Source organism: Saccopteryx leptura, chromosome 13 (assembly GCF_036850995.1).
Source record: "Saccopteryx leptura isolate mSacLep1 chromosome 13, mSacLep1_pri_phased_curated, whole genome shotgun sequence".
In the NCBI taxonomy this organism is placed as follows: Eukaryota; Metazoa; Chordata; class Mammalia; order Chiroptera; family Emballonuridae; genus Saccopteryx; species Saccopteryx leptura.
In genome coordinates this window covers 39,069,301-39,080,690 of record NC_089515.1, presented here as the reverse complement: position 1 = coordinate 39,080,690, position 11,390 = coordinate 39,069,301, and positions in this window count along the sequence as shown.

The following is an 11,390-nucleotide window of genomic DNA, read 5'->3' as shown; positions in this document are numbered from 1 at the left end:
TTGCCTGTGTCATCTGTGGGCTTGGGTGCTGGTGGAGCGAAGGGCAGGGGTTCCTTCTCAAGGGAGAGCTCACTACTTGGATCCTGGATAGATAGCTCTGAGCTTCGGATCTGCCCAGGCTGTGGGTCCAGCAGCACTGGGCTGAGCCAGTGCCTCCTGTCGTATAGTGAGAGAAAGAGCTGTTCCGTTGTGTGTTCTGCACACTTGTCTGCATTTTGCTATTGGTGCTGATCTGGGTATGTTTGTGCCACATGCAGGGAAGTGGTGGAACCCAGATCGGTCTGGCTGTCCACTGTGCTTGTACATCTTCTGTTACACAGGTGTAGCAGACATTCTGAAAATACTTAGTAATTTCAAACTTGGAGCAAAGTTTCAGGAACAGTAAGAAAGGAATTTCCAAATGTTCTACCTAGATCTACCAATTGTTTACATTTTGCCCCAATTGCTTTATATACTCTTATATATACACACTTTTTTCCTGATTCTCAGTGGGTTGGAAAATGTATATGTCCACAAATTGTGCCTTTTTGCCCTAAGAATTTTATTTATTGATACGGCTTTTAGAAGGTGAGACAAACATTGGTATGTTGTTCCACTTACTTATGCATTCATTGGTTGATTCTTGTACGTGCCTGATTGGGGATTGGGCTTGCAAGCTTGGTGTATGGGGATGATGCTCTGACTGAGCTACCTAGGTATTTTAGTGCCTTTTATTTTATTGGGCTGGCTTTAGCTCAGTGGTTCCTTTGAGTCAAGTTTGCTTATTTTATTGATAGACAGGAAGGAAGAGGCATGAGAGACATCAATTCTTTGTGTCTCCTTAGTTGTTCATTGATTGCTTTTTCATGTGGGTAGGGGTGCTCCAGCCTAGCAGTGTCCCCTTGCTCAAGCCAGCAAGCGCACATTCAAGCTGGCAACGTTGGGGTTTTGAACCTGGGTCCTCTGCCTCCCAGCCAATGTTATATCCTGCGCCACCTCCCGGTCAGGCTGTTACCACCGAATAATGATCAAAATCATTGGTTCAATACAATATAGTCCATTATCAGGTTTTCCCAATATCTTTTCTAGTTTTTCTAATTCAGTATCCAACCCAATATCTGACTGCGTCTAGATTTCATGTCCTGTTAGCCTGTATCTTTCATGACTTGACATTCTTGAAAAGTACTGGGTGGTTTTGTAGAATATCCATCAATTTTGGTCTGATGTTTCTTCACAATTCGTTTTAATGTAGCTGTTTCTGTAGGAACACTTCAGGAAGATTGTGTTCTTGGAGTGTCATACTGAGGCACAGTATTACCTTGTCCCATTTTTAGTGATGTTTTGAGCTGTTGGGTTAGGGTCTCCTGTAAGGTTACTCTGTCCCCCTTTGTAATTTGGTAGGTTTTTTGAAGCTAAGTATCTTTGTCAACTTCTCACAGGTTTTAGCATTTATGGGTGATGGTTAACTATTTTAGTCCCTTTATTTTGTAACGACTTTTCTCTTTACAGCAAACTTCCGTTTTTGGTGTGGGGTCTGACATTTTTAGCAAGTCTTGCCGTCTGTGTATAAAGAATCCTCCCTCTCCACCTTAGGTTTTTGGTGTCGGTGAGGGAACGCTTGGCCTTTGTGTGGGTGAGAAATTAGAGCCAGGTTAACAAACCCTAAAACCAGTGGCCAGGCTGTTTGCCATGCTGTTAGCCACACTCCCCACTAGGAGGCAGTGTGGTTACAACCTGCTCACCTGTGGGGCCAGGCGAACTGCGTACTTTCGATGTGGAGTGGGGGCGGGGGAAGAGTACAACACAGGGGAGACTCCAGACGTTATTCATCTGTGGAATAGGACCGTGTTCATTAATTTCCGGTGGAGCTTGTTGGGCAGACGCAGGCCCCGCCCCCACGGGCTGGACTCGAGCCCGGTGCGGCGAGTGGGCAGGGCAGCACGGGGCTTCCGTGCGCGCTGGGAGACGCCTCGCTGGGCGGCTGGCCGTCCTGCTGACTCCCAGGCTACCTGGCCGCACTCCCAGGGCTCTTGGCATAAAATGGCCTGGACAGTTTTTCCCCTGCCTTCTGCGCAACGAACTCCGCTTCTCAGAGACCGGAAAGAGCCTCAGGTAAATTTTTGTTATTGTCTTAAGTTGTTTGTGTTAAAGAGAAATGACTCACACAGCTGGATATAAAATGAACACGTTAAGCGTTTTTTCAAACCTCAGTGCCGGAATTGAGAAAAAAGTTCAAAGGAGAAGTCAAAGATGAATTGGTGTTAAGAACTTTTGAAATTTTTTTATTTTTATTTTTTAATTTTTTAAAGATTTGATTTTACAGGGAGAAGAGTGGGGTGGGGGAATGAGAAGCATCAATTCAATAGTTACTTCACTTTAGTTCAGTAATTGCTTATCGTATGTGCCTTGTGCAGAAACCAGCGACCTCAGCCCTCCAGGTCAGCGCTTTAGCCACTGCTCTACCACAGGCCAGGCTGAAGTGAATTATCAGTGGACACTTTTATAAAGTGAATTTCTACTTTAATTGAGGTTCCTCCTTTTCCACATTAGATTTTGGGGGAAACAACCCGATTCAAATGTGAGGACTGAATAAAGCTCATTTTCACCTACACGCGTTGCCTTCGGTGGCGGCTTTTTGTGTGAGCCTTGAGCTAAGGATGGTTTTCTAAAGGCTTAAAACAACAATAAGCAAAGGAAAATAATATGCTTGTGGAAATTGTATAAAATTCACATCCATTTGCACGCATAAAGCTTCATTGGGACACGCCACATTCCTGTGTCTAGGTATTGCATAAGGCTGAACTCCGTAGTTGCTAGAGACAGTTCATGTCCCTGTCACCACTTTGCAGTGGATTGCACTTCTATAACTCAGTAGTGTTTCCACCTGTCTTAAAGTAGCTGGAAATTTTTTTAAAAAGGTTCCATAAAAAGAAAAAGCAACATAAGTATAACAAAACGTTTCGGGTGGCATTTTATTTTTTAAAAAATTAGTGCATACTCACGTTACAAAAATTGGGCTTTGAATGTTGTGCTTTTAAGGTATAAGTAATTCATGCGTTCACTAAGCACGGAAAGCTGTTTACCAATGTTGAGTTCATTTCTCTGAAAAAAATATGTCCAGAGTAATAAATTTATTTAAGACAACTAGCCTTTGGAGGGGAATGGTTTCTTGAAGAGTTGATAACATTGAAAACCATCAATAGTTAATTAAAAATGGCAGATCATTCTGAACACTTTTCCTTGGCACTTCCTGAGTCAGAAAACGTTAGCTGTACCACTCAGGTTTTATTCAGACACAATGCTTGGTTGGAAGACTGAAGAATTAGTGTCTGAACAGTGCACAGAACCACTACAGGTGAGAATCTTTTTAAAGAGGAGAAATCATTAAATCCTTATATCCTTAAGTGGGAATGGGCAGAGCTAATGTTACAGCTGACAGTGGTAGAAGTATGCGTGGAGCAGAAAAAGGCTTATTTGGATACATTTCAAACCTTGCAAAAGTGTTTGTTTAAAACCTACACTGTTTATTATTTGCTTCTTCAGTAGGGACTCTGTCAGCAATTGAACAGTACAGGTAAGAATGCATTTCACTTGCCCTTACAGGTTTTTACCACAATTCATGAAACTGGTGATGGTTTTCTTTTTAATTGTGTTAACCCAATAACATAATATTTATCTTAACTATTCCTAAGTGTACAATTCAGTGGCATTAAACACTTCTACAATGTTACGGTAACCATCCTCACTGTATCCAAAACTTTTCCATCATCCCAACAGGAACTCTGTTCCTGTTTAAACAATAACTTCACGCTCCCCCTTACTAATACCTGTACAGGGTGAGTGAAAGAGATTTACAGTTGTTTATATGGAAAATAATACAATAATAAATAATACAAGAATACCACCTGGCCTGTGGCAGCGCAGTGGGTGCAGTGTTGTCGACTTGGAGCACTGAGGTCGCTGGTTCTACACCCTGGTCTTGCTCAGTCAAGGCATGTATGAGAAGCAACTATGAGTTGATGCTTCCTATTCCTCCACTAACCTGCCTTTTTCTCTCCTCTCTTTAAAGGTCAATAAATAAAATCTTAATAATAATAAAAAAAAGAATAATATGTGTTTCACATACAACAGAAAAAGCTACTTTTGTCCCACCCTGTATGTGCATATTTACCCACTTCAACTTGTAGTTGCTTCACTTTAGTTTTTTTTTAATTGATTGCTTCTCATATATGCCTCGACCAGGGGTCTCAGGCCAAGCCAGTGTTCCTTTGAAGCAGCAACCTTGGGCTTCAAGCTGGGGAGCCCACGCTCTAGCCCATGACCTTGGGGTTTTGAACCTGGGACCTCCACATCCCAGACCAAAGTTCTCTCCAATTTGCCACTGCCTGGTCAGGCTAGCTTAATAAACTTTTATAGTTCTATTTTTCTATGAACTTTCTGTTTGCATCATTTTATTCTACTGAATGTTTATTACCTTTTATGAGAAGTTTCTAAAAATCAGTATTGTGGAAGTGAGCTTTTTGTAAAACGAGTGACATTTTCCTGTTTTTTAGGAAACAGAAAAGTGCTGTGGTTAGTATATAAAATGTTTTTATTTTTGTAATTGAGTTCATTATTATTTTTTCATGTGGCTTCCCTGATTTGTATACTGCTGAGAAGGACTTTCTCGTCTTAAAGATACTCTCCCAGCTGCTGTCACCAAACATAATCTCCACATTTTTTTTTATAAAAAAGATAATGAAATATATCAACATACAAGAAAGTATAGTAATATAAATATATTTGTCTGTTTATTCATTGAGAGGAGGGAAGGCAGAGACAGACTCCCACATGCGCCCTGACCAGGATCCACCCAGCAAGCCCACTAGGGTGTGATGCTCTGCCCATCTGGAGCGTTACTCTGTTGCTCAACAACCAAGCTCTTCTGAGCGCCTGAGGCGGAGGCACAGAGCTATCCTCAGCGCCCAGGGCCAACTCGCTCTAATCAAGCCATGGCTGCAGGAGGGGGGGAGAATGAGAGAGATAAGCGAAAGAGAGAGAGAGAGAGATAAGTGAGAGGGGGAGGGGGGGAGAAGCAGATGGGCACTTCATTGTGCCCTGATCAGGAATCGAACCTAGGACATCCACATGATGGGTCAATGCTCTACCACTGAGCCAACCTGCCAGGGCCAATAATATATTTTTTAATAACCTGATATACCCAACACCAAAGTCAATGTGTTAAATGTTTTGCTGCATCTCCTTTAGGTTTTTTCCTTTAAAAACAAAATGTATATCTAGTTTTCTCTGACAGTCTCCTTACTACCAGTCCCTCGCCTACCCCAGAATGGCCTCTGTGAAGTGGGAGTGTGTCTTTCTGGTCATGGTCAAAGTCCTTAATTTTGAGGTGGGAGGAGGGTTTCTAGCTGGCTGAAGCAGAAGGGGGGTTCATCGATGGGAAGGGTTCACGAAACATTCTTGACTGAGTTTCTTGGACAGTCTCCCCGAACCTTAATTCTAAGTGCCGAAGCTCTGCTGGGCCCCTGAGCTTATTGCTTCCATCACAGAAAGTTGCCACCAATGATTTTAGATGCTCAAACTGGATGCCTGTGTGCGCTTGTCTGTGTTTACGACTCAGCTCTTTAAAAAAATAAAAAGTTTATTGTGGTAACATTGGTTGGTAACATGTTTAGGTATAGAATTCTATAATACATCATCTGTATATTGTGTGCTCAACATCCAAAGCCTAGTGTCCTTCTGTCACCGTGTGTGTATGTGTATGTATGTGTGTGTGTATTTTTAATTGATTTTAGCCAGAGAGGAAGGGAGAGAGAGCCAGGAACATTAATTCATTTCCTGTATGTGCCCTGACTGGGGATCAAACCGGCATCCTCTGCGCTTTGGGCTGATGCTCTAACCAACTGAGCTATCCAGCCAGGGCCCCTCACCATATATTTAACCCCATTTACCCTCTTTGTCCTCCCTCACCACCCTCTCCCCTCTGGTCACCACCATTCAGTTGTCTGTGTCTATGAGTTTGTTCACTTCTAGCTTTGTTTTATATCCACTGTACCGTATTTCATGTATCTGTTGGCCATCTGTGTGACTTTTCGGGAACTGTGTCCAGGTCCTCTGCTAATTTTTTAATTGGATTTTGTTGTTGCGTTGTGTGAGTTCTTTATATATTTGAATACTCGCTCCTTGTTGGAGGTATTGTTTGCAAATATATTCTGTTAAGTTGGTTGTCTTTTTGACTTGTTGATGGTTCCTTTGGCTGTGCATAAGTTTTTTTAGTTTGACACAGTCCCATTTATTTATTTTTGCTCTTATCCCTTATCTTTGAGAACAGATTTGCAAAAATCTAGTACTTACGTTGTCTTCTTTGTTTTAGGTCTTTTATTTAAGTTTTTAATCCTTTTAGAGTTAGTTCTTTTAATTTTGTGTATGGTGTCAGATGGCAGTCTAGTTTTATGCTTTTGCGTGTGGTTTTCCAATTTTTGTAACAGTTTATTAAAGAGGCTTTATTTCTCCATTGTATGTTTTTAGCTCCTGTGTCAAAAATTAGACAACCATGTATATGTGGGTATATTTCTGGACTCTCAGTGCTGTTTTGATGACTAACTTTGTAGTATGATTTGAAGTTGTTTCCCCCCCACACATACAAATGCTCTGGCTATTCAGCTCTTGTGGTTCCATGCAAATTTGAGGGGTTTTTGCTCTATTTCTTTGAAAAATGCCATTGGTATTTTGATAGGGATTGCATTGAATTTGTAGATTGCTTTGGGTAATATATAAGAATAACTATGTTTATTCTTCTTATCCATGAACATGGAGTATCTTTCCATTTTTTTGTGTCTTCTTCAAATTCCTTCATGTTTTTTAATTTCAATGTACAGGTCCTTCATGACCTGTTATTTTTAGGTATTTTTTCTGTTGTAATTGCAAATCGGAATGTTTTTCATTTTATTTTCTGATATTGATATTTCATTGTTAGTGTATAGCAACACTATGATTATTGTATGTTGATTTTGTATCCCACAACTAGGTTTACTGTTTCTTTAATAAAAACTTTTTTTTTTAGATTTTTATGTATTCATTTTAGAGAGGAGAGAGAGAGAGAGAGAAGGGGGAGGAGCAGGAAGCATCAACTCCCATATGTACCGTGACCAGGCAAGCCTAGGGTTTCGAACCGGCGACCTGAGCATTCCAGGTTGATGCTTTATCCACCGTGCCACCACAAGTCAGGCTAAAAAACCTTTTATTTATTGATTTTAGAGAGGAAGGGAGAGAAACAGAGAGAAACAGGAACGTAGATTTATCTGTTCCTGTATGTGCCCTGACTGTGGATTGAACTCGGCAACCTCTGAGCTTGAGGACGAAGCTCTAACCAACTGAGCCATCTGGCCAGGGCTGTTTATTGTTCTAATAGTCTTTGGTGGAGTCTGTTTTTGACTCAGTTCTAAATCATTCTTGTACAGTTGCATCTGACAAGTGAATCTAAACGAGATACATAAACCTAGGTGCAGGGAGTTTGGAGGGAAAGCTTTTGGCTTTCTAGTGGATGTACACCAGGAGCTCAGATAATATTGCACAGGCCAGTTCACACTATTTAACTTTCAGAATATTTCACCACAGGGTGCCATAGTCTGAGTATAAGGCCATAATTTTGTTCATTTTTCTTTTAAGTAGCTTTATTGAAGTATAATTCACATACCACACAATTTACCTGTTTTGAATATACAGCTCATTATTTTTTGTCTGTTCTAAGGGTTGTGCATTTACAATCACAATCTAGTTTTAGAGTTTTTTGTGGGTTTTTTTTTTTTTAGGTGAGGAGAGGAGAAATAGGCAGACTCCCACCTGTGCCCTGATCAGGATCCACCCAGCAGCCCCATCTGGGGCTGATGCTCAAATACAGAGCTATTTTTAGCGCCTGAGGCTAGTGTGCTCCAGTGGAGCTATATTTAGCACTCAGGGCCACACTTGAACCAATTGAGTCACTAGCTGTGGGAGGAAAACAAGAGAACGGGGAAAAGGAGGAGAAGAGAAGCAGATGGTTGCTTCTCCTGTGTACCCTGACCAGGAATTGAACCCAGGACGTCCTTACACTGGTTCAACACTCCATCCACTGAGCTACCAGCCAGGGTCTAGTTTTAGAGCATTTTTGTTTCCCCCCCCCATCATCCCAATGGAAGTCTGTATCCATTAGCTGTCACTCCCTATTCTGTAGCCCTAAACAACCAGTTATGTACTTTATGTCTTAATGCTTGCCTATTCTGGACATTGAAAATTGTTTCTTTGGGGGAGGGTGGAAAATATCCTACACAGGTGTCCTCGGGTTACGACACAGTTCCATTCCTGTGACAGTGACATAACCTGAATTTTGATGTAAGTCAAAACACACCCAGCCTAACATAAATGGAACACTTGAGAATTTAACAGTCCAAAATGGCGCAGGTAAGCGCAATGGGGAATGCCAACTTCCTCACTCATTCGTGGTGTTACTTAGTCTTCTTCCGCAGTGCGCAACCAAACTAGTGTGCCTACGTATCCGTAAGTACGGCACTAATGGTGTAAGCCAAAACCCTCATGTCTCAATTTTTTAAAGTTTTATGGGAGTGTCGTAAATTCGAAATATCGTATGTTGAGACTTGTAACCCAAGGACCCCCATATACATACATACATACACACTATATGTACATATATATACTATATATATACTACATATACACACACTATATATATATTATATATATACACAAAGCTGATCTTCCAAAGCTTAACCCTACGTGACAAGAATTAAATTTTTTTATATTTTAACTACAGTTGACATTCAGTATTAGTTTCAGGTGTACAGCAGTGATTAGACATTTATGTACCTTACTAACTGATCCAGAGAAGTCTCGTACCCACCTGACAACAGTTATTACAGTATTATTGATTGAATTTCCTCTTCTGAACTTCACATTCCTGTGACTGTTTTCTAACTGCCAGTTCATACTTAATCCCCCACCCCTTTCAGTTAGTCCCCCAACCCTCATCCCATCTGTCAGCCATGAGTGAGTTCTCTGTATCTATGAGTTTGTTCATTTATTTTTAGATTCCACATGTAAGTGAAATCAAATGATAATCATCTTTCTCTGTGTGACTTTTTTCACTGAGTGTAATAACACATACCCTCTAGATCAGGGGTCCCCAAACTTTTTCCACAGGGGGCCAGTTCACTGTCCCTCAGACCGATGGAGGGCCGGACTACAAAAAAAACTGAACAAATCCCTATGCACACTGCACATATTTTAAAGTAAAAAAACAAAACGGGAACAAATACAATATTTAAAATAAAGAACAAGTACATTTAAATCAACAAACTGATTAGTATTTCAATGGGAACTATGGGCCTGCTTTTGGCTAATGAGATGGTCAATGTCCAATTCCATATTTGTCACTGTTAGCCGTAACAAGTGGTATGACGTGCTTCCAGAGCCGTGATGCGTGCGTCCCGTGTCACCAGAAGTAGTACTGTACGTGAGCGACACTGTGCTTTTCGGCACCGCCACATACAGTGCTCCTCTCACTGACCATCTATGAAAGAGGTGCCCCTTCCGGAAGTGCGGCAGGGGCCGGATAAATGGCCTCAGGGGGCTACTTGCGCCCCATGGGCCGTAGTTTGGGGACCCCTGCTCTAGATCCATGGATGTTGTTGCAAATGGCAGGTTTTATTCCTTCTTATGGCTGAGTTATGTACATTCACATGTACCACGTCATCCTTATCCACTCATTCCTTGGCGGACACTTAGATTGCTTTCATGTCTTGGCTGTTGTAAATAACACTGCAGTGAACATGAGGTGCATATGTCTTTTCAAATTAGTGTTTTTAATTTCTTGGAATAAATACTCAGAATTAGAATTACTAGGTCATATGGTCATTCCATTTTTAATTTTTTGAAGAAACTCCATGCTGTTTTCCTTAGTGGCTGCACCAATTTACAATCCCATCAACAGTGTATGAGGGTTCCCTTTTCTTGACATCTTTGTCAATACTTTAAATTGCGTTTTTTGTTATCGTTTGACAATTTCCCTTAACTTGTATAAGTAATCACACTGAAAGTCTACTCTATAATACATGAATCTCTTTTGTCCCCTGAACATTTAGCTTATTCCCTTGTGGATACCTTCTTCCCCTACTCCCAGTTATGCTTTACTGTTATTTTTCCCTGCTCGGTATACTTTTAGTTTTGCCCATTTGTTTAGCAATATCTTTGTTTACCACTGGTTTCTGTAACCACTTCTTTCTGGACTCTTTATACAATCTTTTGGCATTCCCACAGGGTCTGTGTATAATGCGCTGTTGTGTGCATATCTGGAATTGTTTACCTTTTGTCTGAATGCTAGTTTAGTTAGGTATATAATTCTAGGCCAACTGTCTCCAGTATTTTCAAAATGTTATTACTTTTTCTTCTGCAGATGAGTCTACTGACAATCTAGTTCCTTTTAAGTGGTCTTGTCTCACAGCTTTTAGGTTATGCTCTAAACTCAGTGCCCTACAGTTTGTGTTATGTGGATTTATTTTATTGATCCTACTTGAGATCAGCATGCCCTTTAAATCTGAGGAGATATGTCTGTCAAATCCTGAGGGCCTCTAGGGTTTCTTTAGATGGTGCATGTCCATATGTATTTTCCCTTCTGGATATCCTACTTTAGACACATTTGGAAACATGTCATTCTACCCTCCCTACTTTTTAAAAATGATTTTAGAGAGAGGAAGGGAGACACAGAAACATCCATCTGTTCCTGTATGTGCCTAACCAGGATTAAACCCTCAACATTTCTGTATTGGGAAAATGCTCTAACCATCAAGCGTCTGGCAAGAGGTGGGGCAAGAAAAGACTTTATTTATGCATTCACTGGTTGCTTCCCGTGTGTGCCCTGACTGGGGATTGAACTCGCAACCTTGTTGTTTTGGAACAGTGCTCTGACTGACTGAACTAAACAGTCAGGGCCTCTACCCTCCCTATTTTAACTTTCCTCATATTTTCCATTTTTAATCTCTCTGCTGCATGCTGACTACCTTAAGCCTTCCAAGTTACTAGTTTTGTGTTTAGTAATGTCTGGCCTTCTATTAAATTTGTAGGGGTTTATGTAGAAGATACAGTGATATTCTTCACATCTCTAATGTCTGTTTGGTTTTTAGTGCAATCTACCTGTTGTTTTGTAAACTATGTTAGCTTAAGGTTTCTATTCTCTCTCTCCAAATATGTTAAGCCTACCAATGTTATGTTTTGGCTGGTTCTATTATTACTTATTCTTGGTGGTGTAAACTCCAGATACTGCTCTTTCTACTTCATGATGGCTGAGTTCCTGGTGGTAGTCATTTCCTGGTCTTTCCTGACACCTGGGGGAGGAGGGAAGAGGGAAGAGGGCCTTCTTCCCA